The sequence below is a fragment of the Arachis stenosperma genome, chromosome 5 (assembly GCF_014773155.1).
Source record: "Arachis stenosperma cultivar V10309 chromosome 5, arast.V10309.gnm1.PFL2, whole genome shotgun sequence".
NCBI classification, from domain to species: domain Eukaryota; kingdom Viridiplantae; phylum Streptophyta; class Magnoliopsida; order Fabales; family Fabaceae; genus Arachis; species Arachis stenosperma.
In genome coordinates this window covers 38,263,077-38,269,076 of record NC_080381.1, presented here as the reverse complement: position 1 = coordinate 38,269,076, position 6,000 = coordinate 38,263,077, and positions in this window count along the sequence as shown.

Below are 6,000 nucleotides of genomic sequence, written 5' to 3'. Positions count from 1 at the left end.
AATTTCCCAGAAAAAAAGAGTCAGGATGCTAAGAGAGCTCCACAGGCGAGACGAGTGTACACTATGATGACGGATGGAGCTGAAGGCACAGATGCTCCGATTAGAGGTAATGATGGACTAGTAATTAAAATTTTGACAGCTTTGCATGATAATGACCTGTAACACTTATCATAATCCATCACCGGGCTGTGAGAATTGTGACTTCCAAGGGAATGATCGAAAAATGACTTTTTATTAATGAGACAAAACGGTATTTGGTTGACTTCGAGGGAGTGACTAGGTTCTTGAAGAATAATAGATAGAGTTATGTAGCAAAAGAAGATTGAAAGAGTAAACATACAACTTGAGTCATAGGATAGGGATCGAGAGGGTTGAGAGTGGTGTGACGACACTATTAGAATCGATGGAACTCAGAAGCTTAAAGGATTATGAAATAGAGGACGAGATCCATTCAATCAAGTATTCCCAGTATGAAATACCAATTGGATCGGAGAGCGCGTTAATGAATCCTTCCGAATCGACCTAACCTTCTTTTGTAGCTTACAATAGAATTCTACCCCGAACTTCTTTTTAAATAATGAATGGATAAATTCCTAATCCTATCCCTGACTTGCACGAATCTCGCTTCCCCCAAATGAATCCGACTTTATCTTGTCATAATAATATAAATTCATAAATCTTAGAAACTTTCCGCGAGTAGAATTGCTCTTTTTTTGTAAAATTGGTAATCCGTTGACATAGGCTAAAGTTTATTTAAATTGGTGCGCTATATCTTCTTCTTAACAAACTTGAATCTCCATTCTCTCTGAGAAAGCACCTTAACTTCTTGTATATCTTGTTAATCTCTAGAACTTGATGTACTCACCATATAGAGCATCCCTTTATTCTGCAACAAACACCGTTCCAATAATTCAATTACCTCTGGAATTATCATCTTTACAAGCTTAAGTCAGCATCACGTATAATGCCTAACCAAAAAAAAATGTCGGTCCCTTAATATTCTTCCATACCTTAGAAAACATTACTGTTTAGACGCTTGAGAGCGGAAACGGTTTTGAACTTTCTCGAGAGAAACTAGTTACACATTATTAAATATTACTTTGAGAGACGGTGCAAAATTGAGACTAAAGAATTAAAACTTGGATATATTGCTTCGCTTATAATGTAAATACAGAATAAGAATTGGAGGGAGAACACATCTGAGGATTTTAACCTGAAAAGAGAAATGATCAATGCGACTATCTTAGGTTACTAAACTTGAATTTTGGGGGCAAAATTCCTAATTAGGTGGGTAGGATGTAAACCCCGTAAATTTAGTATTAAAGAAAAAATTAAGTTTTAATAAAGAAAATTAAAAATGTAAATCTAATATTAAATAAGATAGAGCTAATTAAAACGAGAATTTTGACACTAATTTTAAAGAAATCGGCCCAAGATTAGGCCGAACGGGCCGAACTGGTTGAACTGGACCCAAACTGGACCTGTGGGTCCCACCCACTCACTTAATAAAGTGAGTTCAGATCTTCTTTCTCCCTTCTTGCATGCTAAACACGCTGCTGGGCAGCCATGGAAGAGGAGAAGAAGCAAATCCTCACCTAAACTTCAATCCTTGATAACTTTTGATCCGGAGCTCCGATCGCTGCACCGTTTGCAGCCACGCGTCCACAGCGTTGAACTCTACAAGGCGCAGTACCTTTCAAGGTGAGGAAATCAAAATCCCAGCTCCTATTCTCTCTTCTTCAATTCGGGAATATTAAAGTTTTTGGGTGTTAAGATTTTGGTTAAATTAATGATTATAGGATCAAATTGAGTTGAGGAATGAGCAGGCTTTGGTTTGATTGAGGCACATACAAGGCAAGGATGACCTAAATCCTAGCCAAATCTTGAATTTATCATGTAAAATCTGAAATTGAAGTGTACATGTATATTAAGTGTGAATTAAGTTTATATATAAGCATGGAAATTGAAAAGTAAGCATTTGGAAGTTTGGTGGTGATTAAAGCTAAGATTTTGGGTGATTTCTCAAAGCTTGAGGGGCTGTGTTGTGACTTGGGTGGCTACCTTGGACTAAATATAGTGATTGGCCAACGTATGATTTAGGTTTTGCGCGTTTAACATATAAGATTTTGTGAAAATTTAGGCTAAAGCACTATAGCATAAGTTGAAATGGATGAATGTGTTAAATGATGAGTATTTGTGATGTTAATGAATAAATTGATGTGGTATTGTGTTGAGTAATTGATAATGGGAGTTAAATGTATGTATGTATATATGCTTGTGGTTGGAAGGGTGAAATTTTGAATAATGTATGAGTTTTATGAATTGGAGTGAGTATTAATGTGTTAATAGATAGTATTAATGAAATGGGGCTTAATTTGTTATAATTGTGCAGGTTTTATGGGTAAGGATTAGAATTATGGGTAATGGGTAATTGTTAGATGCAATTTCTAGTTGAAGGTGATGAGTTAGTAAGGTTGATGTTGCTGAAATTCTATTGATTGGTTGGTTTATTATTGTTAGAAGAAGTGCACAATTTTAATGCTTTAAAGTGTGCTTGTATGATATAAATCATGGTAATTTCTGATAGGTACATGGAAGTGAGGTTTTGGAGTAGGGTTATGATATAATTAAAGTAGATATGGTGATGAATGAGAGGAATTGTGGATTAGTATAAGTTGGAAACCTAGAGGACTAAATTTGGTTAGTGAAATTGTGAAGTTTTGCTGTAGAAATTCCTAATCTATTTGAACAGCAACTTAAAATGAAAACTGAGAATATTCTGGACATGATTTTCGAAGATATGATTTTTTGAAGTTTAGTGGTTGCTGCAGATTTTTCTGGTTTTTTGGTTTTGCAGTACCAACTTCCAGATGCTATAACTTTGGAATTTAAATGGAATTTTGAGTTGCTTTCAAAAAGGATTTAAATATTTATCAGTCTATTTTAAGTGAGAACAAGTTTCAGGTCCATATCTATTTTGTAGACTTAGATAAGTCATTTAGAAGATGGGTTGTTTACTGGAAATTCTGAACTGATTCATAAAAACAGGGCACATCTTCCAATTGATAATTAATTACTCAAACGAAGTGATATGAACCTAAAACTTGTGGGTTTTTAAACTTGGGAATGTTGACTGTAATCCCACCAAAATTTAGAGGCAACAGATTAGAATTAGAATTATTGTGGGATTTATAAAAATACTGCTGCTGTCTATTTTTTTGGAATTTTGTAAATGCAGTAGCAGAATTCTAAATTTTGTAAAAATTCAATTCTAATCCAAATTCAGCAAAATCTAACTTAAATTGAAGATTAGGATCTCTAGAGTCACCTTACCAAGAAAAATAGGTCGTGCATAAGTATTTGCAACATAAGAAGGTTTTAGATTAAACAAGTTTAGGAAATGAAAAGAAATGTAAGTTGCCCCTAGGAAGGGTTAAAGTTAAAGACAATGATATCGAGAGATAAAGAGAAGAAAGAAGAATGAGGAACAAAGAATGAATAAAAGTTGAGAATTGATTATGTTAATCAACCAAGAATAATAAAATGTATGAGCAATGAGTTAAGAAAAGTTAAGAATGATGAGATGAGAATTGGTATTGAGAATGAAAATGATAAATTGTAAGAAATGATTGAATAACTTGAGCTTGGGGTGTTGTCCCTATGTCAGCCATAATTTTTCCTTGGTTATTATTGAGCTTGGGGTATTGTTTTTCCTATGTCAGCTTGGGGTGTTGTCTCTTCTCCCAATGTCAGCTTAGGATTCATCCCATGAATATTATTGAGCTTGGGGGCGTTCACTCCTCCCCATGTTAGCTTGGAGATTCTCCCCATGGTGTATTTTGAGCTTGAGAAGATGTCGGGATGGTTACGTAGCCGACAGTTGATATCAACAGCCATTGGACAGGCATGCATCATGTGCACATTGTTTGAATTGGTTGTTTGTGAACTATTTGGGAATGCCTACGTGATTATAACATGCTATCTGTTGTACTTGTTATCTGTATTACTTGTAAGTTATTTGTGCTTGCCTTGTTTGCTTATTTGTCTATGTAAACTAATTGGTGATAGAGGAGTGGAGGAAGGGTGGACCGATTTGGAGTTAATGTTATGTTTAGAATATGTAAGGTTAGAATTCATTAGGCCACCTACCCCTTTTTGTGGCTTCTGCTTAGAAATTAAGCTTTGCAATTGTATGATGGAGTTCTAGGATTGTCTCTGGCATTTCCAGGACCTTAGTTATTATACGCGTGGCACCTTTACTATGCTGAGAACCTCCAGTTCTCATCCCATACTGTGTTGTTGTTTTCATATGCAGGTCAAGAGGCTCCTCGCTAGACGTCTGGATTCCTGAAGCGAAGTAGTCCCTGGGATATTTTGGGTTTATGTTTGTATATATATATGTGTACTTGAGCACTTAGCTTTCTCTCCATGAAATTAGAGTATTTTGTTCCTCATACAGGTTACAGGGAGAGTTAGGGACTGGTTTCTGTATTTTGGGTATTTGGGATACTTATGTATATATATGTAAATATTCTCCGGCCAGCCTTAGCTTCGCAGGCTGAGTCAGAAGCTAGTTTTACTATATTCTTAACTCTCTTTCCGTTCTTTCGTTTATTTATATCTTGAACCTTTAGGTTTCTTAGCACGCAAGTTATTCCTTTTCTGAGTGTTGCGCTTTTTATTTTGCGATTTTGTTTTACCCATTTTTCAAGGCTTCTAGTTAAATATCTCTTTCACTATTATTATATATATTCTTACTTTTAGAGGTCGTAATACCTTACTATCTCAGTCTTATGACTTAAGTATAAGATTAAGTATGGTAGGGTGTTACAACCTGCAGCGACGTTTGATTCCCGCAAAGAGAAAGCGAGCTTTGGTGGAGTAGCCTATCCCCACTTGAGTTGGTGAGAAAAAAATTTATTGGTGGGTTCTCAATCTCAAGTGGGTCCACACAATCTTAAAGCAAAAAATAAAATAAAAGAAAAGTGAAGTGGCTTTAGCCACACACACACACACACACACACACACACACACACACACACACACACACACACACACACACACACACACACACACACACACACACACAGAGAGAGAGAGAGAGAGAGAGAGAGAGAGAGAGAGAGAGAGAGAGAGAGAGAGAGAGAGAGAGAGAGAGAGAGAGAGAGAGAGAGAGAGAGACTTCATTAATTTTTCATTGTAAGGAAACAAAAGTAGCGCCATCGTCGAAGAGAAGAAGAAAATTTGGGAGAAAAGGGCAAGTCATTTTTTATCCGATTAAACCGATAAACTTGCTCCATTTCTTATGAAATTTTAGTATGTTATTTCTGGTGTAGAGATGAATATTAGAATATAACTTGCTAGTTGTATTGTCTTCTCTTTTGTCTGATTTGAGATAGCTACTTTGTGGAGGGTTTATGTTGATTCCATCAGTTTTGGTGATGTATTTTGTTGATTATTGAGATGCCCTAGTGCTACTAGGAAGACTGATTGTGTACCTATTATTCTAATAGTGAAAGATTTTACTGGACTAGGTTTTGTGAATTTTTGTCCCTCTTTTGAGGGTTTTCTCACATTAAAATTCTAGTATTTGATTATTTAAATTTTTGCCGTTATATTTATTTGTTGAAATATCTTTGGTATTACCTATTCAATTCCACAGGTTTTGAGAAAATTCTTTTTGGTCCTTTCGCTATTAGACAGGTTCTTTTTTGAACCTCTGCTGAATTTTTCCAACACTTGATTAGAAGTAGATGAAAATTGTAGAGGCATGCATTTTTTGATGATGTGATCTTTGAAACCTTGCCCTTGAATAACATTGAAGGCTTGTTGCTATCAGATTTTGAATTTGATTTCACACAACTTATCATGAATAGGATTGAATGATCTATGCTGATAGATGACTGGTGTGGCATTGTTGTTCATGATATGATTGGTGATGGAAGAAGAAAAACTGTTGGATGTAGGACGAGAATTATTTGCAAAGTCCTGGATCTTTTG